The sequence below is a fragment of the Pan paniscus genome, chromosome 7 (genome assembly GCF_029289425.2).
Source record: "Pan paniscus chromosome 7, NHGRI_mPanPan1-v2.0_pri, whole genome shotgun sequence".
NCBI lineage: Eukaryota > Metazoa > Chordata > Mammalia > Primates > Hominidae > Pan > Pan paniscus.
The window spans coordinates 80888684-80915638 of NC_073256.2; the positions used below are offsets into that span (position 1 = coordinate 80888684).

General features: G+C 40.2%; 1 long non-coding RNA gene across 1 annotated transcript; it reads right to left on the reverse strand.

The window, feature by feature from the left end:
• Nucleotides 1-7157: 7157 nt before the first annotated feature.
• LOC130541723 (uncharacterized) lies at nucleotides 7158-26448 on the reverse strand. The gene is made up of 4 exons (XR_008955819.2): nucleotides 26195-26448; nucleotides 21682-21788; nucleotides 18359-18537; nucleotides 7158-7779 (listed from the first exon to the last, which is right to left on the reverse strand). It is a non-coding gene; the product is annotated as an uncharacterized LOC130541723 (long non-coding RNA).
• Nucleotides 26449-26955: the final 507 nt, after the last annotated feature.

Genomic DNA, 26955 nt, shown 5'->3' on the forward strand with positions numbered 1-26955 from the left:
GGTCATCCTATGGCTTTTGGAATAGCCATCATCAGGAGAGTCCTACCATGCCTCAGCCACCAGACTAGACCCTCTCGAATATCTACACTGACCTAGATATTGGTCCAGTCCACAGTGCCCCATTGCACACTGTTGTTTCATGTCAACCACTCTTGCAGTGCCCGATAGACAGCTTACTATTTAGGTTCTTTCCTTGAGCCCATCAGGTTTCAACATTTTACTGTTTTTCTTTGACTCATGCTATCAATGTACTCATAGACAGTCTTTCCTGAGTTATCTAGGAATCCACTGGAGAAGTAAGAAAGCACAAGTTGGTTTTAGACATTTTATCAGTATTGAGGTTCCCCTAGAATTGATTGATCCTCAGAAGTCTCCCAGGTTCCCAAGGCCAACCTAGACCAAGAACAGACTTCCTGGAACTGTTCAAATGTATTTGCTTGTGTTGGTATATTTCCCTCTCTAGGCTGTTGTCCTTCTAAAGTATGACACTAGTGACTTTATTTCCTCTCATACTATAGCAATCAGCATGAAGTCAAAATTTTTTTAAAGGAAATAGAAAACTTGGCTTTATCACCTAGTTTGGCCCCTGCTTTTACCATGTGCTTAAGTACAACAGTAAGATAAAGTTCAAGAAACTCATTAGGTTGATTAAAATGGGAAAGCTAGATAATGTCATCATTTGGGGGCGTATGAAGATATACAAACCTTCATGTGCCTGTTGATATAAACATAGAATAGGCTGGGTGTGGTACCTCATGCCTGTAATCCCAGCACTTTGGGAGGCTGAGGCAGGCAGATCACTTGAATCCAGGAGTTTGAGACCAGCCTGGGCAACGTGGCGAAACCCCATCTCTACTAAAAATGCAAAAAATTATCTGTGTGAGGTGGCATGCACCAGTAGTCCCAGCTACTTGTGAGGCTGAGGTGGGAGAATCACCTGAGCCCGGGAGGTTGAGGTTGCAGTGAGCTGAGATTGTGCCACTGCAGTTCAGCCTGGACAAGGGGAGTGAGACACTGTTTCAGAAAAAAAAGAAAGAAAAGAAAAAGAAAAAATAAATCTAGACTGCTGCAGACATTCTGGAAACAACCTGGTAGTATTTAATTGAATTCATTGAATTACCTATTAACTAAGTACTATGTCATATTCCCTATGCCACAGTAATCCTGTTCCTGGATATGATTCTCAAACATATTCTCACACACTGGGAGACATGCTCCATAACATTTATCAGTGTTTGTGTTGCTGGGAAGTGGGAGGTGATCATGTTTTCTGTCACTTGTGAATAGGTAAAACATGGTAGATGCCACTATAAAGTATCCTTCAGCAACTGGAAACAAAGGACTGGATGTTCATACTGCTACATGGATAGCTCTTAGAAACAATAGGTCAGAATGATAAAAGAAAATAGAGCTTTCTTTTCCAAAATGGGCCAAGCAGAATGGCTCCCACAAAGAAACGTGGTGAGAAGGGCCGTTCCGCCATCAAAGAGGTGGTGATCCAATAATACACCACCAACATTCACAAGTACATACAGGAAGTGGGCTTCAAGAAGTGTGCCCCTTAGGCACTCAAAGAGATCTGGAAATTTTCCATGAAAGAGACGGGGAACTCCAGATGTGTGCATTGATACCAGGCTCAACAAAGCTGCCTGGGCCAAAGGAATAAGGAATGTCCCATACCATATCCACGTTGGGTTGTCCAGAAAACTTAATGAGGATGAAGATTCACTAAATAAGCTCTGCACTTTGGTTACCTACATACCTGTTACCACTTTCAAAATGTACAGAAAGTCAATGTGAATGAGAACTAGCTACTGATCATCAAACAAAGCTATAAAACTGCCAAAAAATAGAATGAGCTATCCGGCATAATGATAATTGTGTAAGTTAAAATACATGATCAAATGTTTTACAAGAACACATGAAAACAGAAGGATATCATCGAAGAGATTAAAATGATGATGGTAGGAGGAACAATGGAAATGGTAGTGAGAAATTGAGAAACAAGGATCAAATGAGATAGGTAGAAAGATGGATGGATGGAAGAAATGATAGATGACGGAGATAGATAGATAGATGATAGATAGATAGATAGATACATAGATAGATAGATAGACAGACAGATAGATGATAGATGACATATAAATGAGCTAGCCAGTTGGTCAAGAAAGAAGTCTGTGCAGACCAATGATATGGTTCCATAAACTAGGAAGCATGGTTAACAAATTTTTGCACTTGAAATTCAGAAATAAAATTAAAATGTCCAAGAAAACAGATAAGTTTCTAGGACAATAAGATAATATTGATTTGGCATATTCCAGATTGAGGTGAAAAACTGAAAACTGAGCTGTGTGGTTCAACCTACACTCTCTGCCTGTGAAACTTAAGAATTTGTCATGTCACATCTTGCTCCTTGAGACGTCTCTCTCTTTACCAATCAACACTGAGAGCTGGGAATGGGACTAGAATGGCTCAGCATCTTTGACCGAGGAGGCATAAGCAGCTGCTAAATGGCAAGCTGAAGTGAGACAGCCACAAGCAAAGAGGGATGAACATCCTGTAAAGACATCTTAAAGTCCCATCCAGTGGTCCAAAAGTACAGCAGAGCCTAGAACAAGGCAAACTTCAGTGTCTGACAGCTCCACTTGGTAAATGCAGCAACTGGACAAGTAATAACCACTCTGGAAGGGTTCAACCTCTGCAGTCTGGGCAAACCCAAGGGCACCCTTCATAAACATCAGTGGAAAGTATGCTTCCCCATGCTCACTTCTGCTTCTAGACACTCACCACCTGCCAGACTGGCAGCACCAAGCCCCAAAATCACAACAGAAATGACAACAGTCAACTGCCTTTGAAAAAATTCATCCTTCAGAAGATCCTCTCTTAGAGAACTCACATGCTGATGAAAGATTGATAGTCCAGGGTTATGTTGTCTAATATGGCAGCCACATGTGGCTACATTGCACCTGAAATGTGGCCAATTCAAATTGAGATGTGAAGATCTAATATGATAAAAAAGGATACTAAACATCTTGTTAATCATTTTTATATTGGTTACATGTTCAAATGATATTTTGTAAATATTAAGTAAAATAAAATATATTGTTATTTTCATCTTAATATTTTCTTTTTACTTTTTTAAAAAGTAGCTGGTAGAATATTTAAAATTATGTCTGTGACTCACCTTCTATTTCTACTAGACAGTGTTGGTCTGGGGGGTTATATGTTGATTTACAGCTTCTCTCTCAGTTAGTAATGTAAAAGTGAAAGCTATTTTCCTATAAAGGTGGAAGACACTCTCTTCTTCATATGGCTGTTCAACAGAAAGTTAAAATCATGTTCAGTCCTCTAGCATTTTTTGTTAGTGGTGATTCCCACTAGAAGCTTCTGGCCTTTTCTATGTTTTCAATTCTACATTTTAGTCTAAATAGAGCATGGCCAAATCACAACAGACTGAGAGGTCCATGCATGCTGGAGACAGCCCGCAGATAACCCTACAAAGACCTGAATTACACTGGGGTCGTTTGGGTCTGTTGTGCCAACACAACTTATAGCATCCAGAAGTCTCTTCTGGGCTTCTGCTTCTAACTGTGGTGTGAAATATCACTAACAATCTAGGATGGAAAAGAAATGAAAATAATTCATACCTACATATGTCACTTTTTGCTTAAAAGAGAAGCTGGAAATGCAGAAAATGGAACACTCATTCACCTCTCATGTCCAGGAGTTAAAGTGATATGAATTCAAGATTTTTTAAAAAACAATATGCTCCTTCGAAATTAGAAAAAAAAATTCTTAGTTATAAAAAGCTATATAAGTTATATTATAGCTTATATAATTTGGATATTGAAATGTCACCAAAGATCTTTATTAACTTAGAGAAAGAGCATTTGTTAGTTTGAATATTATCACACAAATATATTAGTTTTTTTTTTTCTTTGTTTGAGCCTGATCCCTGGAGTCAAACCCTAAGTGTCTGGGGACTTGTTGTAAGTAATGGTCATTTGTATTTCATAATTATCTTGAATCAACACAATTAGTTCCACATTCTGCTGTTTTCTTCCTAAGGCATCTGTAAACATTTTTACACAATTCCAGCAAATAGCTTTTGGCAACAATTAATTTTTTCATTAAAAAAGATAAAATAATCCAGGATAACTATTTTAAATGTGTTTTATAGACCCCTCCAAGAGTATAAGAAAATATTCTTCAAGATGCCAGACAAGAGATTTTTTTCTTTCAAGTATCAGCCACAGTTCCACAGATTAGAATGTCTCTGGTCACAGTTTTAACATGGTTAAATCAACATAAAGCCTGAAGGACATTTAATAATAAAAGAATGTACTTAATTTGATTTAATAATTTCATTTTATTCCCTTGGGTTATTTTTGTTCATTCAAAAAAAATGTATTTAAAAGAGTACATTTAATGTGGTGGTCTCAGTTTTTTCCTGTGTATTGGAACCACCCAGATCAAGCTTGTCTGAACCGCAGCCCATGGGCCGCCTGCGGCCCAGGACAACTTTGAATGCAGCCCAACCCAAACACGTAAATTTTCTTATAACATGAGATTTTTCTGCAATTTTTTTTTTTTTAGCTCATCAGCTATCATTTGTGTTAGTGTATTTTATGTGTGGCCCAAGACAATTGTTCTTCTTCCAATGTAGCCCAGGGAAGACAAAAGATTGGACCCCCTGACCTAGATTGTACCTTAATGACTCTAATTCAGTGAGTTCAAAGTAGACCTCACAAATGTGCACTTATAACAACTATCCAAGATGTTTCTGAAGTAAGTGAGGCTCAAGCCCCAACTTTCGAGTAATACTGTGACAGAAGCTTCAGATTCTGTCTCTTAATCTTGAGACAGAGTTGTGGCATATAAACTCCCCTTATCCCACCTTAAAAATAAGAGGTTGTGATATGTCTCACATACTTAATTCCAGTAAAATTAAAATGATCCAAATGCAGTGGTCCTTACCCACCTACAGCCAGGAAAGCACATCTGAGAAGGAGACAGAAAATTCTGGCAACATCTCTGCAAGGTCCATCTTGTACTTCAACATTTCTGAGAAGGATTTCTTCAAAAACTGCCCCGGAAATAGAATTTTCTAATAGATTCTTCAGAGACAGGTGAATACCCTACTGTGTGGTAAAATCTGCAAGCAGGAGCTAAGCATGGAAAATGCCTTCTCCTCAGGTCACTTACCCCCAAAGCACCTAGAAGCATGGCCACCAAGATAGGGACTCCGAGCACACAGTCATTATGTTGTCCTCTGCCCAGATCCCCAAGTCCCTGCACAGACACCATATTCTGATATGGGTTTTGTTATGTCTTATTTTGTTGTGTTGCCTTCCCTGAGAACAAAGCTTGACAAACTTTGAACAAGTATGATGACATGCTGACAAGGGAGGATTTTCTGGTGTCCTGAGGCATGGAGACCAAGGTGGTGCTGCCTGCCTATGTGGTACGAACATAAGAAGAGAGAGAACCCAGCCTCCTCCCAAAGAAGTAAGGGCAAAGGGCTGTGGCATTGAAGGCTCATCCTTGGGACACTGAATTTTGGAATTTCTATACTTGTCATCCCTAGTTCTAACAGTGTCCTAACTGGAGAGATGAAAATCAGAGCATATCGATACATCAGTAAAATATCAAAGTATATCAATATCCCTAATGGGGTGCCACTAAGGAGGGTATACCAATAGAGTATATCAGTAAAATTTAAAAGACTAAAATTGGTGATCCCCACCCTTGCCATGATGGAGAACAGCACCAATCCCCCTAGGGAATAGAAATTGGTGGCCTCAGTCCTATCCAAACACTTCTCCCACAGTGGCTTTAGCATCCTATTTTAAGTTACAGTATTTGCCCCCAAATTAATATCCAGTAATAAAGGGTAATTTTCCTGCCCACATTGAACCATTGTAAGAACATTTAGCCATTTTAAAGTCAAGTGATAGCACTGTAAGGAAAAGGCACGAGGTAGTTAAAAATTTGAAGAATATGTCAATTGGTAAAATTAGATAAAAAGTTACGCTGTGTTCTGCCCTACATTTGGACTATCGCAAGTGAGGCAAACTTTTCTAGGCAAACTGCTGAGGACTGCCAATTTAACAAGCTGTTCCATGCTGCAAGGGACATATTTATGGACATACTTTCAACAAGACGTACCTAGTGCTACCAAGCTGTGCTGTACTAAAGAGCAGAAAGAATCAGAACGATAGATTAAAAAAAAATAAAGGATTTCACACATGGGCCCTATTAAAATCAGATCAAGTATTCTGCAATTTACAGGCAAAAATATTTAAAATAATGACAGGGTTGTTGCATGATCTAAGAAGAAAACACCCGGGAAATGTAAAAAAAATGAGATTGACACAGCATGTTTAGCTCAGGCTGTTGTACAACAAGGCTCTCGAAGGGAGAGAGGAAAAGCCAAGCTATATTGTGAATATTCTCATTTTCAATCAGTTAGGTCAACACGAATCTAACACTATTTAAAACCTAGCCTTATCTCACAAATGGTCTTCAATATAATGATTAGTGTCCACAGAATCATTCAAGAAGGATTGATTTCATGTCTCTTAATCTTTTGAGAGTCCAAAAGTCACCTGAAGTCGCTACTAGTACTATTATTTATTATAAGAGGCCTTACGATTGAGTGTGCCCTATTATAGAGCTTTCTATCCTTGGTAGTGTGTTTTGGGATACTGGTGAGTCAGAACTGTTTTCTATTTAAAACTTGCTACCTATTTATATTTCTGGGAGTGAAGACATCAGGCCAACTTAGAGCTCATCTTTGCTCTAGAGGGAAAAATAAATCATTGCTCTAGGAAAATAGTATAAAAGAATCTTTGCTGTTGGTTTGACAAGAACCCGGAGCATGGCTGCTTTTGGTGATCAGAGCCACCCCTCCCACCTGCATTCATTTACATCTATCCATTTATTTGACTATGGAATCTTTTAGGAGGAAGAGAAACAGGAACAAGAGAAACAAGAACATTTAACTTTGATAAGCAATATCACCATAGCATTTTTAAGGGCACAGACATCTATTAACATACAAATATAAATGTTTAAGGCTTTGTGGGCCACAAGGTACTCAACTCTGCTGTGAGAAAGCAGTCACAGACAATATGTAAAGCAATGAGCATGGCTATGTTCTGATAAAACTTTATTTACCAAAACAGGTAGTGGTCTGGATGTGGCCCTCTGGCAATAGATTAATCCTGGACTAGGGTGAATCCAACAGATGCTGCCTGCAGGAGAGACGAAAGGACTTTCTAGAGGGAAAGTCATTTGATGGAAAGGAGAGTCCAAAACTAGGCACACAACTCCAGGATCTGGGTTGTTGGAGAGGAGGACTGGCCCTAGGCCAGGTGGCTGAGGCTCAATCCCCTTCTGACAGTCACTCCAGAACGAGGGCAGGGCAGCAGGTGTGAGAACTGAGTCAGCTGCTCACCTGGGGATCCAATCCCAGAGGTTCAGGCTTCCTGGAATATAGAGAACCTCAGATAAGTTGTCTTCCCTTCTTCTCCAAAGCTCATGTTGAGAAACTACCATTGATTCCATAGTCTTGACAGAGCAGTCTGCCAATCAATGGGGTTTCAGCTCCTAAACTTCTAGTGTTTACTGTTGATGGCAGCAAAGGCAGCAGAGAAAGGGGCTCTTCTGCAGTGTGAACAAATGTTCCAGTTTCTTCCTCTGTAAGGTAATATATATCTTGGATGACTAAGCACTTTGGGCTTCAGTTCCTGAGAGCCTTGGGCTTTCCATGGAACACTACAGGGAAGGAAGAAATTGGATGAAAATGCAGTTATCATAATTTGAACATCGAAATCAATGTGACCTCATTCTATACCTTAACCTGATAGGGAAGGATATTGACCTCAAAATTAAACTAATGCCACAAACAGAGAAAAACATCTCCTTTGTTGCTTGGACAAATGTATGAAGCTGATGACATCCATGGGTTAAGATCCTCTCCTAAGTCTAGGGTTGTGATACAGTCATTAAAACTCACTACTCAGGTGTTGTTGGTGCAGATAACTCAATGGATTAAAAAGCTAATGTGGGTTAAAAGAAAGTTGGTCTATAGAGATCTCGTCTGGGTTCAGTTATAGAAACAAATTATTCCCACTAGTCATTCTAGCCAATTAGGTAAATCAGGATTTTATTTCACATTAAAAATAGTTTGAGTCCTTTGGGTGACTCATATTTGTATATCCTTTAAAGTCTCCAAATTGCATACTTGCTCATTGCTTTATTTTATTCTCAGAACAATGTGCGAGGCACGTGAAAAAAATGTTGATATTGCCCCTTTTGTTTTTTCAGCTGTTGTAACTAAAACCAAAAGGTTGCAGTGATTTGCTGTAGGTTCCAAAGGAGCAAGTGCCCATCCCTACATGGTCTCCACCCCGGTCTGCTTATTGCAAATCTCACGTTCTCCCCACCCTACCTGCCCCAGCACCTTAACTCCTGCAGCCTCTCAGCCACATCACTCCTGATCAGAGGGAGCCTGGGAATATGCTACAGTGTAGCAGTGAGTTGTCCTCTCCTTGCCAAGGGGAGCTTCCCAGTGTTGAAAGCACCTATTGACTCCCTATCTGCCTCAGGCTGGTTCTTACTCAGTTTGGAACAAGGCAGAAGGCATCATATAAGGGAAACTGTAGAACACAGAGCATACCCCGAGAGACACACAATTTCACGGGAAGAGTCCATCAGTGGTCCCGCAGGCGGGCTCCAGAGGCAGCCTAGCTGGGGTGGAATCCAGCTCTGCCTCTCACTGCTATGAAAACCTGTGCAAGTTCCTTACCTTCTCTGTGCCTCAGTTCCCTCACTTGTAGGATAATGATTGTACCTACTTCAAGGAGATGCAGTAAAGATTAAATATCTTAACATTTATAAAGTGTTTGGAGCAATGCTTAGTACACTGTTAGTACTAGACAAACATAAGTGACACAAAATGGGTTTAAGGAAAGAAGTCTTGAGCAGGAATGAGAAAAATGAATGTAGAATGGCTACTAAGAGTATAATCAAGAGCAAGTTCTTTCATCTCTCAGGGCTCCTATTTTCTCTCCTATTCAGAGAAGATAATAACAACCTTCCATAGACTTAAATGAAAAAGTGATAGTGCTTTGTAAAATGCACCTAGTAGGGGAAATTAACTATCTTGGTTAAGGATCTTAACCGATGGATGTCATCAGCTTAATACATTTGTCCAAACAACAAAGAGGAGACATTTTTCCCTGTTTGAGGCATTAGTTTAATTTTGAGGCCAATATCCTCCCCTACCAGGTGAATTTTACAAAGTCAAATTAACTATCTTGGTAATGACCTGCTTTGCAAGAGGACTTTTATCACAATGCATTTTAGAATATGAAGCATAAATAGTAGGGTCTTCCCTTGTCAGAATGTCATCTGTCCTATCTCTAGCTGTCAAAGTCCTATGCATGGAGAGTCTTCCAATAATCGCTACCATTGAGTCCTCACTCTGTGTTAGGCTCAGTAAGCTACACACATTATCTCATTTAATCCCAGTGGAAATGCAGTATGTATAAAAAACCTGTTTACAGATGAGGAATCTAAATCTCAAGGAAGTTAAATAACTTGTCCCAAGTCAGTAGCCAGCAGATAGTGAGGCTGATTCAGCCCAGATACCTGTGATGCCAGAGGCCATCTTTGGCCAACCACTCAAACATATTTCTTCCACCAAAAATAATCTCTCTTCTCTGAAATAATACAATGATTTGCTCATATTCTTTTCATAGGAATGCAATTCTACCTTTAATTATATTTTTTATGTACATATCATAGCTTATCTGTTGGTTTACAGGCTTCATAAAAACAGAAAATAGGCCTTGTGCATCTGTGAACAAGCCTCAGTTGCCAGCCAAATGCCTGGGAATGGTGAAGAAGCAGGACTACCAAGAAGAAAGTAAAGTTCCAGCTTGCCTGAGTAAAGTTGCCTTACCTGAGAATGAGGTTGAGAATCCCTACCTCACAGGATTGCTGTGAGGTTCAATTAAGAGAACAAAGTTTAAATCTGAAACCAGTACTCTGAAAACCAGTGTACTGCCAAAGTGGTGACAGTTCAGTTTTATTAAGTTGTATTGAAATCAGAGTGGTTCGTGGATAGATTGGCTCTTAACCAAGAAGAAGAGAGAGAGTCAGTGAGGATATGAGCACAGCCGGGAGAAAAGCTTGAATTTCCTGCTGAATTTCACCAGAAAGTGGAATTTTTTAAAAAATGATTAGCAAATGAGTAATATGAATCAAGAGAGAAATGTGCAAAAGCAAGATACAGAAGTTCAGAGAGAGGCGAGTACAGGCTCAGTCCTACTTGAAACCTTAGCAGGGCAGCAGATTGGCTGCCTCCCACCTTATCTTCTTGTGCCACCCCTGTGCTCTGCATGCCCAAGCTACTGTCAGGGTTTTTGGGGAACCACTTGTGGTGGTTTGTGCAGAAGGGCTTATGAACTATAAAATGCCACACAGTTGTAAGGTTTTGGGGCTTAGAACGATATCCCAAAGTATGGCTCTTCAGTCTGCTGAGTACTCTACAAGGGGATCAGCAGGGCCTCAGAAGCAAGAAATTCTCTCTGACCTTCTCTTGCCCTCCTTTCTCCTTCTCCCATTTTCCCCCCAAAGCAGATCATACAAACTAGAACTTCTCTCCCCCAAAGCAAACTGTAAAACCTACAGAGGTCACTCTAACCTAGCTCCCATGGAAGTAGGCCATAAGACCCTCATTCCAAAAGGGTCTTGCCCCATACCTTAGGGTAAGGGGGGGAAGGGTGGAGGAATGCCACACAGGAAGGCCAAGAAGAATCAGAACACACAGGCCTCGCTAAGTTCCCTCCAATGTGTTACCATCAGGTAATACCCTTTTTTGTCCAATCACACTTCTACATGGTTGCCCATCCTTCATGAAACCTAAGCATAAAAATACAGTTTTTTTCTAGGCCTTGGGTCTTCATGTCTAAAGTCTCTTGTGTCACATAAAACTTTGATTAAACAAATTTGTTATGCTTTTCCCTTTTTAGTCTGTCTTTTTTTGTTACAGAGATAGCAGCCATGGACCTTGAAATGGACGAGGAAAGGTATCCTGCCCTTTCACCCCTGTGGGTGTCTGTGTTGTCCTCATTCTGGAGAGGCACAATGGCATCTTCGCTTGGAGGCGCGGCTTTGGTCAGCCCCCCTAGCCTGGTCTTCCAGAAAACCAGGGTCACTCACTAGAGCCGGCACTCACAATCACGGATTCAGAAAGCTCTCCCCGCAGCATGTTGTTCTAGAAATGACTCCAGGTGACTTTTGTGAGAGACTGAATGTATTCATCAATTCTTAATAAAGTTTTCACCAGGCTTACCAAGGGAGCCTTAAATGGGGAGAACAGCTTGTTTCCTTGACAGCAGAAAATTGACAGTTTTTTTAAATTTTAATTCTTTGTTGTCTGTCAAGAATTCCATAGAAATAATAGATGCCTGAAAACACAAGGAAAAGCGCATTTTTTCCCCACTTCAGAGGTGTGCCTCCAAGGAGACTGACATGAGGGAGAAGGAGGGTTTCTGAAATGTAGATGGTGGGTAATAAAGTCCCTCAGAGTGAGTGGGGAACAAGGTTAGAACTCACAAACTGCCTGCTTCAAGAGTCAAGGACATTTTTGCAGCCTTGGGACCAGCAGGCTGCTTGGGAAGCAGGAAGGCAACATTTCAACAAACAAAAACAAACAGTAAACAAACAAATACTGTAAAAAGGGACAACTCCCTTTGCATAGCCAACTCAGGCCCAGGCAGAGCTACCAAAGACCAGGCCTGGTTTCTACCGGTCGTGGGATATAGAGCAGCCTCTGACAGCAGTGCCCCAGCGTGCCCGTCCGTCCAGAGCTGGGGCAGAGGGGCTTCCTCCTGGCTGGCAACTTCTAAAGGTCTGCAGTGCCAGGCACCGCCGCCCCCCCACCGGGTCGTGAACCCCTGCTATCTCCTGGCATACCTGCCCCATCGAATATTAATGAGCCATTGTTTCAAAAAAAGCCTTGCCAAAGGTGGCTGGGACAGACTTGCCTACTCTGCAGAGAGAAGGAAAAGAAAGGATGGGGGCGTTGCGGGGGAAGACACTAGGGGAGGAGGCGAACATGAGGCTTTCAAGCTCGAAAGCTTATTTTGCATGAGAAAATACAGGAGGCTTGAGGATTGCTGGTAGGCATCCCTCATCCTCTATCTTCCCTGCAAAAAATCCGGATTAAAGCCGTTGGTCTCTGGGACACCTTAAAAAAAATCTTCCTTCTGTGTCCTTATGTACAAGGGTAAAGACCAGCTTTCTACATCCAACTCGCGAGTGCTGAAGGGAGGACGAGCCGTGGGGCGCCCAGCCGGAGCCTCTGTCCTCTGCCTGTTCCCGATTCCATGGCCCGAGGCAATGGTTTGCATTTTTAGGACAACAGCCTGCTATCTGCAAGCAGGAGACCTCTCGTCAGGCTTCATTACTGCACACAAAATGACAGGAGAGAGTCTGCGGCCCACAACTACGCTTATGGTGTGCAGCAAAGCCACTGCATCGTCCTGCAACACCAGTCCCCTCCTTCCCACTGACCCACACACCGAACTGCCCCAAACCTGAGCTTTGCTTATGTATGTGCCCTACCTGGCACACATGGCTTCTGCTGGAAACCAGCCTTTTCCACCTTGCTTGCTGTTTGGCTTATGAATTTCCGGGGAGACCAAGAAAAGAACTGTATTTGCCAACTAATGAAGTTCAGATTCACCCTTTCTTTTCCTTCCCCATAAGCTCCCCAAGACTGAGTCTACAGTGCACCATCTCCTCATCTAGACATGGTGATTTACATCATACTGGGAGGACAGATAGCTGGGAATACAGACCCCATGCCATACAAGATAATTTAAACCTTTTAATCACCTCCCTAATTGCAATAGTCTTTCGCTTCTGGCCTAAATTATAGCTACTCTCCTAAAAAGAAATTCCACAGCCAACAGCTTCAGACATCATCATCATCAAATCCTATCTATTATTAACTGTTGTCACACAATGCACCTTTACAAATGAGGGTGAATCTGCTTGCATTAGCCAGAATAAGAGGGGTTGTGCCTGTGTTTGCTCAACGCTGGTTGAGCAAACCAACCATTCTGATTCAATCTTTCAGAATAAGGATATGTAAGTATAAGATTACTGAACAAATGTATGTAAGAAATTACTGGGCCGGGCACGGTGGCTTATGCCTGTAATGCCAGCACTTTGGAAGGCCGATGAGGGTGGATCACCTGAGGTCAGGAGTTCGAGACCAGCCTGCCCAACATGGTGAAACCCTGTCTCTACTAAAAAAATACAAAAATTAGCTGAGCATGGTAGCCCACACCTGTAATCCCAGCTACTCAGGAGGCTGAGGCAGGAGAATTGCTTGAACCCATCAGGCGGAGGTTGCAGTGAGCCGAGATCGCACCACTGCACTCCGGCCTGGGTGGCAAAGTGAGATTCTGTCTCAAAATAAAAAATAAAGAAATTATTTGGGTTGAAAACATATAAGTGTAGTCACCTGGATAGATTCAATTTATGAAGTTCCAGTAAGTGTTCTAAAGCCTTTAGGGCTCAAAATTATGGAGAACTATTAGATGAATCCAATATCTGTACCTTTAAAGAGAGTAATCAGGAGACATGTGATGATGGAAACTAAAAGCAAACTTCAGACCATGAGCTGACAATAAGGTGTGGGAAGAGAGATCAACGTGTAGTATAGCAGCTCCTTCTTAACCTCTTACATTGGTCAGGATTTGGGCTCAGCTGCCGTAACAGAGGCCCCATGTATGGAGGCTTACACAGCCTAGAAGTTTATTTTTCTCTCTAGCAGTTTTGGAGTGAGGAGGCCAAACTGACAGAGCAGTTCTGCTCCACAAAGTTATTCAGGGATCTAAGTTCCTTTTATTGAGCAAGGCTTTATGGCAATAGTTCTCAACTTGAATGCGGAGGTTGGCAAACTTTCTGTAAAAGGCCATAAGGTGAAATTTTAGTCTTTACCAGCCACATAAGTCTCAATTACATATTCTTCTTTGGCTTTGTTACTTTTTGTTGCAACTGTTTGCAAATGTAAAACCCATTCTTAGCTCATTGTTGTACAAAATCGAGCCACCCAGTGGTTTTGGTCCATTGGCTGCAGTTTGCCAGTCTCTGCTTTCGGGCATCACAATCACCTGGAGGGCTTTCTGAGCCCACCTGGAGTTTCTGATTCTATAAGTCTTGGATGGAACCGATGAATTTGCATTTCTAACAGGTTCTCTTGTGACGTTGATGTTGATGGTTTGGACATCACACTTCGAGAACCACAGCCCTGTAGTGTGGCCTTTGCCTTCCTAGTCAAAGCTGAATCTCCTGCACATGCATGTTCCAGCACAAAAGAAAAGGAAAAAAGAATCAAAAGATAGTCTCTTTAAGGACCTAACGAAGAAATTGCACACATAACTTTCATCACATCCCACCAGCCTGATCTCAGTCATATGGCCATAATTGGTTACAAAAGAGGTTGGAAAGTATAGACATGCTCATAAATGCATGTTTATGAGCCCTGCTACAACTGAAGCGGTTTATTATTAAAGAGGAAGAGATGGAGAATGCATTTTATGGAACAGTTAGTAGATTCCACCACACAAGGAAAGAAGGCGACAAGTGAAAGGTCTCCTACACTTGGTCAGATTAACCTCACAGGGACCACCCTGGGATTTATTACAGTACCTCTCTGCTATATTCACAGATGAAAAGTAAGCTCATGGCATACCTGAGGGGCCTGAGCAAGTATATATCACTGACAGCTACCACAAGGAATAACTTAAGCTCCCATTTCTTAAATGAATATCTGTTCTATCTGCCCCTCCTGATGCTAAAAATTCTACAAATCACAATTCATTGCTTCAGGTTCTTCAGGCTTCCTTATCTCAATGAGTTCCTAGAAACTTACCAATCATGTGCAGTAAAAATAATAACAAAAATAAATCTTTGCTTTATATCATATAATAAATAAATATCAGCTCCTACAGGTAGTCTATAAGTTACTTGCCATGTGGACCTTCCAACATAGGCAACCCAAACATGGCAACTTGCTTGTTTACAGCCAGCAAAAGAAGAAGAAACATACTCCAGTAAGATGGGTATTACAACCTTATATAACACAATCATGTAATCACATACATTCTGTCTCTTTTGCCTCATTCATTCTATTGGCTAGACATAAGCTAAAGGTCTAGTAACACTTCAGCGGAGGGCATAACACGAGGGCACGAACACTGGGATGTGTTCCAGTGGAGGCCACCTGAAGAATCTGTCTACCACAATATATGTTTAACACTTTTGATTAAATACAACCAAGCTACAAATATATCTCTATTAGCACAGAATTTGTGGGCCCTTTTCCATATGAAATCTTGAAGAACTTGTGCATCACCATTTAATCTGCTAACTTAATAGGAAGAAAATCATACATTTTAATTTGAATGTATTTGTTTATTGACATATAGGTATTCTTATTTATGCAAATTTATCTTTATTTTTTATTTCAATAGGTTTTTGGAGGATAGGTGGTGTTTGGTTACATGGATAAGTTCTTTAGTGGTAATTTCTTGAGAATTTACTATGTGCCAAGCACATATTAAGAATTTGGAGCTCATTTGTTCATTTAATCACGGGTTAAAGGACGATTAGATTCACCCCCTATGTTTAGAGAGCAGCCTATACTCGTAGGCATTCTACTATAGCGCCTCCACTTTTATCCCTTGCTGTCAGGCAGGTAACAATAGAGATACATCATGAGCAAGGAGCAAGGTGATCACAGGTCCCTGGTCTCAAATCCATCAACTGGTTTTACTATTGCATGGCAGCTCTCAAAACCTTGCAGTTTATGTTCCAAGAAGCCACCCTTGGGCTTCCCAGAGAGACTTTCTTTATTTGTTGTGGAGTCTACCACAAAAATAGAAGAGGCACTTACCGCACACTTTCTACTTGAATGACTGAAAACAACAGTTGCTCTTACAGATGCAGGGAAAGAGCAAAGATATTTCAGTAGGCCTGAGGACAAGCTAAAAATTACTAGCTCCTCATAGTAATTACTCATTCCCCTGGAGAACAATTGAAGGTTAGCTTTTTCCAAAATCTAACTCACTTTGCAAATCCAACTTAATCTTGATGTAGTGGCCTTGAGCGAGTTGTATAATATCTTGGACCTTTGTTGTCTTCTCTGTAAAGTGGTCTTGTTACCTTCTCTAAGTGGAAGCCACTCAGTGTGATCTCTTGAGATTCTTATCAAGCTGAGGTTATGTGATTCTGAAACAGGTTCCCTCCTCCAGGTGTTTTGTTAGGCAAAACTTTTAAAAAAGAAGTCCACAGGACATATCTATAATACTGAATCATGAATGAGTAAAGCTTTCAGAAAGAGATGAACATAGAAACCTTGAGCTTATGAAAAGTCTCTCTAGAGGATTTTCTTTTAATTAACTGTACACACTTCTTGCAGAGTACCCTCAACTGACCTTCCAGTAGAGTTCCATAGTCTTGTGACATAAGAGAAGTGCCCTGCTTCTCCATGTAAAGTAAGAGAACCACAAACACCTGTTCTTTGGTAGATTCACCACAGAGAATCACTTCTTGAAGGTCAATTATATTGCTAAGTCAGTCTAAAGATTTTCCGCCTGGGAAAGTACAGCAATGGCATCTGTTCATTCTTCAACGTAGGTCAACCCTTTTCCCATGATTTTTCAATATTTAAACAAACAGCTCAAACAAAGCTGTGCTTCAGTGTTAACCTTGTGAACTTAAAAGCCTGCACCTGTACAATTAGTAATTAACATGTTCAGTAACAAAGCTGGAAGGTAACAAGTGACATTCACACCTCTTAATTGGTGCGATTAGCAGTCCTTTTGTTGTCAACCATTAGCAGCTCTCTCCAAGTGTGAAATGCCACAGGTAGAGGGACATTGGCAATGGGTGGGGTAAAGGAGGGAAGGTGAGAGTGAAAAAAGTTTATAAAGCAGGTTAGACTTATCTAGAGGAAAGAAAACAGATGGTTACTTCAGAAAACTGGCTAAAACTGTCAAAGGAGTAGAAGCATCAGTGATTGTATCTCTTTTTATTCTTTGCTGCTGATGCGAATGAGTCTTGAAGTTTCAAAAACTCTAGTACCCCTCATCGCATTGCAATATGGGGAGACCCCACTTTCAGCAAAATTAATTATGAATGTGAAAATCTATATCAATGTTTTTAAAAATGAAGGTATGTCTGTGGAGTTTTGCTTTCTTGACAATATACCATAAGGATTACTATGATATTCTAGATGACAAATATACTTGGGCTTTAAAAACAGATTCCAATTATATAGGAATTTTCAGGAATATATGAAGCAAGATGCACTTCTTGTTTTTTTCTTGTTTATTTCTTGTTTAATCCTCTTCTTTAATCCTCTTTTCTCTTTTTCAAAAAAGCAGTAGCAGGCTCCCCTCCATATGGATGAGAAAATTTCTTTTGTATCCAGTGTTGCAACCTCTCATCAATCAATAACAAACCTCCCAGAAGGCATGACCCTGTGTTAGCATCCTTTCATTTTTTCAGATTTTAGCTTCCACACTTGGCTTTTCTATATTTTCCTGATATATTTGTCTTCTTTTCTTAAAGATATGGCTTCATGTTGACAATGCAGAGATATTGCTATTCCTGTACAAACTAAAGGTGTCAATATTTCTTTATAATGGGAGAGGTCATTGAGTTATCATTCTAGGACAAAAATTAGATAGAACATATTTGTGAGCTCCATGATGGCAAGAATTATGTCTCCTCCATCAATATATTACCAACTTCTAGCCCAAATATATACTCAATAAATAGTTATTACATATGAAATGTGAACGCTAATGTCAATGAGATTTTCCTCCCCAAGTTTCTGTTAACATTACTTTGGTTTTTACACAATTCTCCTGGGGTATTTGCAATGCTATTTGAGTTTTCTGTATTGCTGAGATTATTATTTTCCTTTTGGGAGAGGCTGTCTTTGTGTTAATATATTATTTCCTTTGACATGTTTTCCACTTTTACTTGATGGATTGGCTCCCTATCACCCGGCCTTTTCATTCACTGAATTCAGCTTTATACTAATGACTTCATAGTTTTACAGATCATTTTGAATCCTTCAACTCCATCTTACCTCTTGCTTATCTTTCATCCACATTTCCTATATTACATTCTCATTCTAAACTACTTTTCTATTATCTATGTATGCCAGACCTTAGGAGCTTAACACCTATTTTATTTTACCCTTCATTTTTTTGTAGCTTAGGAATTTGAGAAGGGATCATCTTGATCCACATGGCCTCACCTGAAATGGGTGGGATGAAGGATCCATTTCTAAGATGGCTTCCTCATGCATGTGGTCTCTTGCTCGCCACAATGAATCTCTTCCTCCAGGGCCTCTGCACATGGCTTGGGCTTCCCATAGCATGGTGTTTGCAGGACCATTGCATTTCCTACAGAGCAGCTGGTTTCTCCCAGGTGAGCCTTCCAAAAGCAAGAATTACAAGAGACCCAAGTGGAAGCTGCAAAGCTTCATACTCATTGCTTAAGCAAATCCCTAAGGCCATCTCGGATTCAAGAGGGAGGGGAGGACTAGACTCCACGTCTCCATGGGAAAATGGTAGGCCCCATATGAGGAGGGAAGGACTCAGTGGCAATTATCTTGACGACAAACTGCCATACCTACCATTTTCATTTTAATATTTTCTTTTTCTTCCCTACTTAAAATTTTTATAGTTGCCTACCTAATATATAGGTTGTTAATACATACAAGTTTGTGCCAAGACTATGTTCAAGCATGGTAAGTGTCCCTACTAGGTCATCTCCATGTGAAACTATTTAAAGAGCACCAGGAGGCCCTGATATTCCAAAGTCATCTCCCTTAACTAGCCTCTCCATTCACTCATTTGAGTCACTAAAAGATTTCTGGGGGAAACAAGCTCTCATGTGACTTGGGAGAGAGGCATGACCAATCAACCATGAGTACTTCTCAATCCAGAACTGTACATTGGTTTATTAAGATAAGTTTTTGTTTTCCCCTGTGGGTAAATAGAGCATGAAGTGGGAAAAATGGTGCTGGAGCAGTGAGTGCCCCTTGGAGTGGGCAGAGCTGGGTGTGACACTGAACCCCTAGGATGGTGGCAGGGTGCCATGTGCATCAGTCTGGAAGGAGAAGAGATATGGAGAGGGTCATAGTTGGGGGTCAGTATAGGTGAAGGTGTGTGGGTGATACAATAATATAAAATATTTAGCTGCCTGATGCAAAGAATGTATATCACCTATTATCTCTATTTTCTCCAAAGAACACAAATAATTTCAGAGCTTCCCCTCTGTATATATAAAGAGAGAAGCTATCCTGGAGTTAAACTCCCACACCTACCTTTCTAATTTTATTTTTTTTGCAATATATACATGATATATGTGTATGCATATATGCATATGTGTATGTGCATATATATATATATACACACACATACATACACACACACACACATTACATAAGAAACTAGAGTAGTCAGACGATTCCATTCCCATACTTCTAGTTGATTTATCTCCTAGGCAGTTTGTACCCGAGCTGCTGAGAACTGGTTTTAAATTGTGAAGCTGGTCACTGACCAGTCATTTAGATTACTACAGCAATTAATTTTGACCCCACTATCATTACCATACTTTGTCTAGTTCCTCCTCCTAGCAAAGACTTCTAGTTTAGTTATCTTTTGATAGACATTCAGCTCTTCTTTGTTAGTTATAGACCCTCCCATTATTAGCTAAAGTAATGCCACCTAGAATAATGAGTCTATTTTTTAGCCTCCCTTGCTGCCATGTAAATATATTCCTTCTACTTGTATGCAAGCAGAAATGTCACATATGAATTCCAAGAAGCCCTTAAAGAGGTGCAGTTGTCTGCATTCTTTCCTCTTTTCCCTGGTATTTGAGGAAATGATGTCTTGGGCTCTCCCCGCCATCTTGAATCATGAGATGGAAGTCACGGCGTGGACAGCAGAGCTATAAGGTAGAAGGAGCCTCAGTTCCTGATGGCGAGGACTTTGTGAACCTGCTTTACCAACTCGCAGCTCTGTGCTACAGATTATATTTCTTTACCCAGGAGATAAACTTCTATTTTTATAGACATTGTTATTTAGATTTTTTATCACTTTTAGTGAAATCTAATTCTGACACACCTCTCTGCTGGTGAGGTTGGAGAATTTAGTCAGGTTAAAACAACCAACTTGGTTTAAACCACCCTTCCAACACGCACAGTATATAAACTTGCAAAGGCTAATTAAATTTCACTAGGGCAGATCTTTATAAAAAGAATAAGTAACATATGTATATATCACATCTGAATTTAAATACAGTATTTAACTGTCCTAGATTTTGCAATGTATTCATAGCTGCGAGGGGGGATAAGAAACTACTTCATAATCCGTTGAATCCTTGTAAATTCTGTTTAAATGTGTTTTTAAAATGTGATTTTTTTGTGTGCTACCATTGGTGATGATGGGGAGTTCTGTATTGTAAAATATTCCTCATTGCTCTTGAGAATGAGCTGAGACACAGTCAGTGCCGTGGCAGCCCCTCCTGGGTTAGAGCGTGGTGCTTTGAGAAAGGATACTCAATTATAAAAGCCAATGGATTCTTTTTCTGAAATGGCTGCCAAACACCCCTGCTTTTGTTTAGTGTTCATTATATCTCAAAGTTTCCTTTCTCTTTTCCTTCCACCAAGCCTACCCAGCCCAGTCTGCATCCTTCCAGTACCTGTCAAGAGCTAACTCTTCAAAAACAGCATCTGATCATGCCCTGTCACTAGGTAGAAACTTCGATGGATTTCTTCTTGCTTCTAGTTTGGCATAAAATGGCCTTCACTTTTTCTTCCATGTACTTTCCCAGTCCTTTATCTCACTTGCTTTCTGTTTATACATGATGAAATTCCCACCTTTTCCCAAACATGCTGTGCCTTTTACAACTCGGCATTTCGAACAGGCTCTGCTCTCTGCTTGAAATGCTTCCCTGACCCTGAACTTTCTCTTCAGAACTTTCAGGATGTATCTCATGGGGCACTAGCACTCAAAAGCTTTTGCCATTACTACAGTGCAGTTAATCACTTCCTCCTTTGTGTGGATTCTGCTTTTAGTCTGTCACAGCACTTACTAGGTGATATTATAATTGATCTGTTTCCAAGTCTGATTTGTCCTAATATGTGAGACATTGCAGCCCGCCCTGGTATGCTGTTCAATGTCCATAACCAACTGGGAACTCCCTGTGTCTTATGGAATGGAGAGCTAGATCCATGACTGAGACAAGACTATCTTGACAAAAAGTAATTTGTATCTAAATTTAGTCCTTAGAGTTGTATGAAAAACAGTAGGACCTAGACACTTCCAGTTCTCTGGAGAAGATATTCATGGGCGTATACAGGAATCTGCATAGCTATCCTATCTAGCCATCATAGCTTTCTTCCCACCTTGAAGAGAAATACATTTCTTAGAACTGGATTTTCTTAGAATCAGAATTATGGAATCATAGAATTGTAGAGCTAAAAGGGACCTTAAAGATAATATTGACTCCAGCTTCATAATGAGAAAACTAATCCCAGAAAAGCTAAAAGATTTGTCAAAGGACACCCACCTAGTTAGTGTCAGTCAGATCTGAAATCCTGGTCTCCTGACTCCAGTGTTCTTCAAATATTTGAGCCCTAAGTCCTTGGTTAAGGGGCATCCAATAGCTGTGAAGCACTGAAATTTTAATATTAAGTTAAATCAGAGCTGAACCACACATACACCTAAGGGTTTCAGCGGCAAGTTAAACAGATGAGAGAAGATAAGTCAGATTGTTTGATGAAAATGTTAAAATCAGAGACCTTCAGAGTTTAAAAGTCCCTTATATGGCATCCAGTCCAAGCACCTAGTTTTCATAAATAAAAATTACTAACAAGTGAAATAATTTTCTCCACCTGAGTCATAAAGCCAAAGACAGAGACAAAAGTAAAACCTTGACTACAGCTGTGAAATGGACTCCACAGGACTCCTGTGGATAAAGTAGTATCCTAGAGAGAGCAGTAACTCTTGTTTGAAGCATATGAAGCCATAGTTGGTCAAATAATTAAAAAATCAGCTCAATAGAAAGTGATTTTTTAAAGGATGTATACATACTACAATTTTTTCATTTTAATCTTAAACACATAAATGTACAGTTATTTTCCACTTGGATAATCCAGGATTTTCTCCCCATTTCAGTATCTTTTGCTTAATCACATCTGCAAGGTCATTTTTGCCATGCAGGTAATATGTTTATAGGATAAGGTCATAAACATCTTTGGGGCCAGGCGCAATGGCTCATGCCTGTAAGCCCAGCACTTTGGGAGACCAAGGCAGTTGGATCATTTGAGGTCAGGAGTTCAAGACCAGCCTGGCCAACATGGTGAAACCCTGTCTCTACTAAAAATACAGAAAATTAGCTGGGCATGGTGGCAAGAGCCTGTAATCCCAGTTACTCAGGAGGCTGAGGTACAAGAATTGCTTGAACCCAGGAGGTAGAGGTTGCAGTGAGCCAAGATTGTGTCACTGTACTTTAGCCTGGGCAACAGCATGACTTTGTCTCAAAAAAAAAAAAAATTGGGGCATGGAAGTGGAGGGGGGCATTACTCTGCCTGCCATGCATGGCTCTGCTGATGGAAGATGAGGAAACACACACAAATTGTATTGTTTATGATTCATAGTTTGTGCCTTTAAAGTGAAATAACGTTTTATAGACATTTGGAAAGCAACATGTGTGAATTCTTCCAAATTTGTTTCCCAATTCTTTTTATAATGTCTGCCTTGCAACCAATTTGAAATTAATTTTTTATGTGGTTCACCTTTTCTGATTCTTCTAAAATATTGGTTTTAGGTTTTATAGATACAATTCTCTTTCTTTTTGTATTCCAATGTTACTGGCTTACATAACATTTATTTAAATTACACCATTACAATAACAAGGACTTTAAGCAACTTTGAGAAGAAACATGACTTTGCAGAAATCGCTCCATTGTTGGACACAAAGGTGACCAGGTTGTTGACAAGTGGCCTGAGGGTCCTCATTGTGCCGTGCAATAAGTGAGAAGTTGCCATATCTGGTAGAGTGTGTTAGTAAAGTTGGTTTAGGGGAGCTTCTGCTGTTTAAAGTGCCTTGTGTACTCGAAGGCACTATACAGATATAAGACATCGTTATTTTTGTTTGTATAATAGTTCAGGGCCTGGGGCTAAGACATGCAAACAGACATTCATGATGGTATAGGGGAGATGCATGGCAGAAAACAAGCAGCCTATAAACCAGCCTGATGACAAGGGAAAGTCAGAAAAATTTGAAAAAATGTTCTGCTGAAGCCTAGATAAAATCTAAAAGCATATTAAGTTGGTTAATAGTATAAGTTTCAATCAAAAAAGTTTTCAATTATAGTCAAGGACTTGCTTCCTTTATTAATCTGCTTTTAAGCCCATCCAATGCATCTCTAAAAATTTAGGTTTAGTTGTCTAATGAAAAAGCTATTTTTAAAAATATTTAATTGTCAGGAAAAAGTATATTGATCCCTTCTTTCAGATGATCTCTCTTTAGGAAACTTGGCTGCTTGGGTCATTAAACTGTAAATGTATCCTTGTGAAAGCTTTTTTTTTTTTCTTTTGAGACAGAGTCTCGCTCTGTTGCCAAGTTGGAGTGCAGTGGTGCAATCTTGGCTCACTGCATCCTCCACCTCCTGGGTTCAAGCAATTGTCCTTCTCAGCCTCCCAAGTAGCTGGGATTACAGGCGTGCACCACCACACCCAGCTAATTTTTGTATTTTTAGTAGAGATGGGGTTTCACCATGTTGGCCAGGATGGTCTCGATTTCTTGACCTCGTGATCTGCCCGCCTTGGGCTCCCAAAGTGCTGGGATTACAGGCACGAGCCACTGTGCCTGGCCGTGAAAGCATATTTTTACTCAGGCTGAGTAGTGTAGGGTAAAGACACTTGCTAATATTCTGAGATTGCAAACACATGTAAAATGTGGCAGAACACGCAACACAAGAAAAGTGCTAAATCTTAAATTGCAGGGCCTTCCCATATGTGTTATTTTGCCCTGAATAATAATAATAACTATTGTTATTATCATTATTAAGACAGGGGTCTTGCTCTGTTGCTCAGGCTGGAGTGCAATGGCACAATTATAGCTCACTGTGACCTCTAACTCCTGGGCTCAAACGATCCTTCCACCTCAGCCTCCCGAGTAGCTGGGAGTACAGGCATGCACCACCACGCCCAGTTAATTTTTTAAATTTTTTGTAGCAATGGAGCCTTGCTGTGTTGCCTAGGCTAGTATCGAACTACTTTGCCCTTGAATTCTATTGTCTTTTACTAGTTAGTCAGTAACTGTCTCTGTATATTAGCTTGTTGAAGGAGGGTAAGAGAGGTTAAATGTTCAGTATCAAATTCTGGACATAGAGTGTACTTGTGGCCAAAGGCATGGATTTCCTTATCCCTGCCCAAAGTGGAAGCAAGTGAATACCCTCTCTATTAGTTCCCTTGGGCTGCCATAGCAAAGTACCATATACTGGGTGGCTTAAACAACTGAAACTTATGTTCTAGAAGCTAGAAGCCCAAGATTAAGCTGTCAGCAGAGCCATGCTCCCTCTGAATGCAAGGAAGAAATCTGTTCCAGGCCTGTCTCTTAACTTCTGGTCATCCCTTAATTAAGGCAGCCAACTCCAAACTTCTTATGATGTTCTCCCTGTGTGTGTGTATGTAGGTCCACATTTCCCCCTTTTTATAAGGGCAACAGTCAAATTGGATTAAGGGCTTACACTGCTCCTGTATGACCTCATCGGGTTTTGTTTTGTTTTGTTTTGAGACAGAGTTTTGCACTTGTTGCCCAGGCTGGAGTGCAATGGCGTGGTCTCTGCTCACTGCAACATCCGCCTCCCAGGTTCAAGCAATTCTCCTGCCTCAGCCTCCCAAGTAGCTGGGATTACAGGTACCCACCACCACACCTGGCTAATTTTGTATTTTTAGTAGAGGCAAGGTTTCACCATGTTGGCCAGCCTGGTCTCGAACTGCTGACCTCAGGTGATCCTCCTGTCTCGGCCTCCCAAAGTGTTCATCTTAGTTATATCTGCAATGACCCTGTTTCCAAGTAAGCTCATATTCTGAGATACTGGGGATTAGAATTTCAGTGTCTAAAATTTTGGTGGACACAGTTCAACCCATTCAACCCATTACATTCTCTCTGGAGAAAGGCGTAAACATTCTATGCCTCATACTAATCCTCCAAATAATTTCGAACTATAATAACCAGTATATAGTCAAATTTAACCAGGTACTTAATAATAATAATAGTCACAAAAATCATGGGGAGTGACAGAAGATGTAACAAAGAAAATTAATAAAAATTGGTGAAGTTTGTTATTAGCTCTGACTAGAAGCAGCATCACCAGTAAAAATAAACTGTCATCTGTAACTGTGAACATGGAGAGATGGGAAGCAGAGGAAAGATTTACAAAAAAAAACAAAAAAACAAAACAAAGAAAGACAAAAGCAGAGAGGAATACAGAAGTATAAAGAGCACATGCAGTCCCCTGTAGGTAAGCATGTTTATCAGGTAAGAAGAAATGTGTTCAAAAAGTCAGACCTCCAAAGAATGGCTTTTTATCATACCTCAAACATCTGAGCACCCTTTAGCTTACCTTTGGTGCTAGGAATGAACCAAATCGTATCCTATTGTGGTGCTAGTTTAGAGAGAAAGTTGGGCATGGAAAACAAAGTTCATTTGTCCAGTAGGATGTCTGTTTTATTGTGAGCATTTAAATAAAGTACAAGTACCTACGTTCATTCAATGCTACCTGTGTCAAGAAAAAAAACTGGACTAAAATGTTGAATACATTTGCCCCATGTATGCAATAAATACTAAACACGAAGTAAAGTGCCTCTAAAAGTTCCAAAGATTCCACAATTCTTCTTACACATCAAGTTGCCTTTTTCTTGCTTGAGAATCATTAAAACTTATCTTTCCACCGATTATTCAGTAATTTTATGGATAGTTTAATTGACCAAAGCCTTTAATTTCCCGTTTCAATAGCAATATTTCCCTGATGTATGGTATACAGTTCCATGTATTAGCAAATGGAACTTACTGAACTTAAGATCAGCTGTGTTAGATAGGCAGATGGTTTGGGACATCAAGTTGACTAGTAAACATCCATGGCGAATCTTAGAGTGAATTCTGTTCATTTATCTTTTTCTTTGTAGAATATGCTGTTGCAGAGCCTCCCATATCCTATAATTACAAAAGTATTATTAAATTAAAGGTGTGAAAATATTGTTTATTATTTTGCCTTCAGTGAAGCTGTCATCAGCTCTAACCTATTTTTTTTAACTTTTATTTTAAATTCAGGGATACATGTGCAGGTTTATTACATAGGTAAACTTGTGTCTCATGTTACTTGTTATACAGGTAAACTTGAGGGTGTGCTGTACAGATGATTTTGTCACCCAGATATTAAGCCTAGCATCCATTAGTTATTTTTCCTGCTCCTCTTCCCCTTCCCACCCTCCACCCTCCAACAGGCCCCAGTGTTTGAGGAATGCATGTTGTTTCCCTCTATCTGTCCATGTGTTCTCATCATTTAGCTCCCATGTAGAAGTGAGAACATATGGTATTTGGTTTTCTGTTCCTGTGAGCTCTAACCTATTTTCTAATTCAATAGCTTTATATTCATAAGGAAATATTATCATCTTCTCAAACTTTATAATATTGCTACTTAAGATCATGAATATAAATAAAGTAATGTGGCCGGGCACAGTGGCTCATGCCTGTAATCACAGCACTTTGGGAGGCTGAGGTGGGCAGATCACTTGAGTCCAGAAGTTCAAGACCAGCCTGGCCAACGTGGTG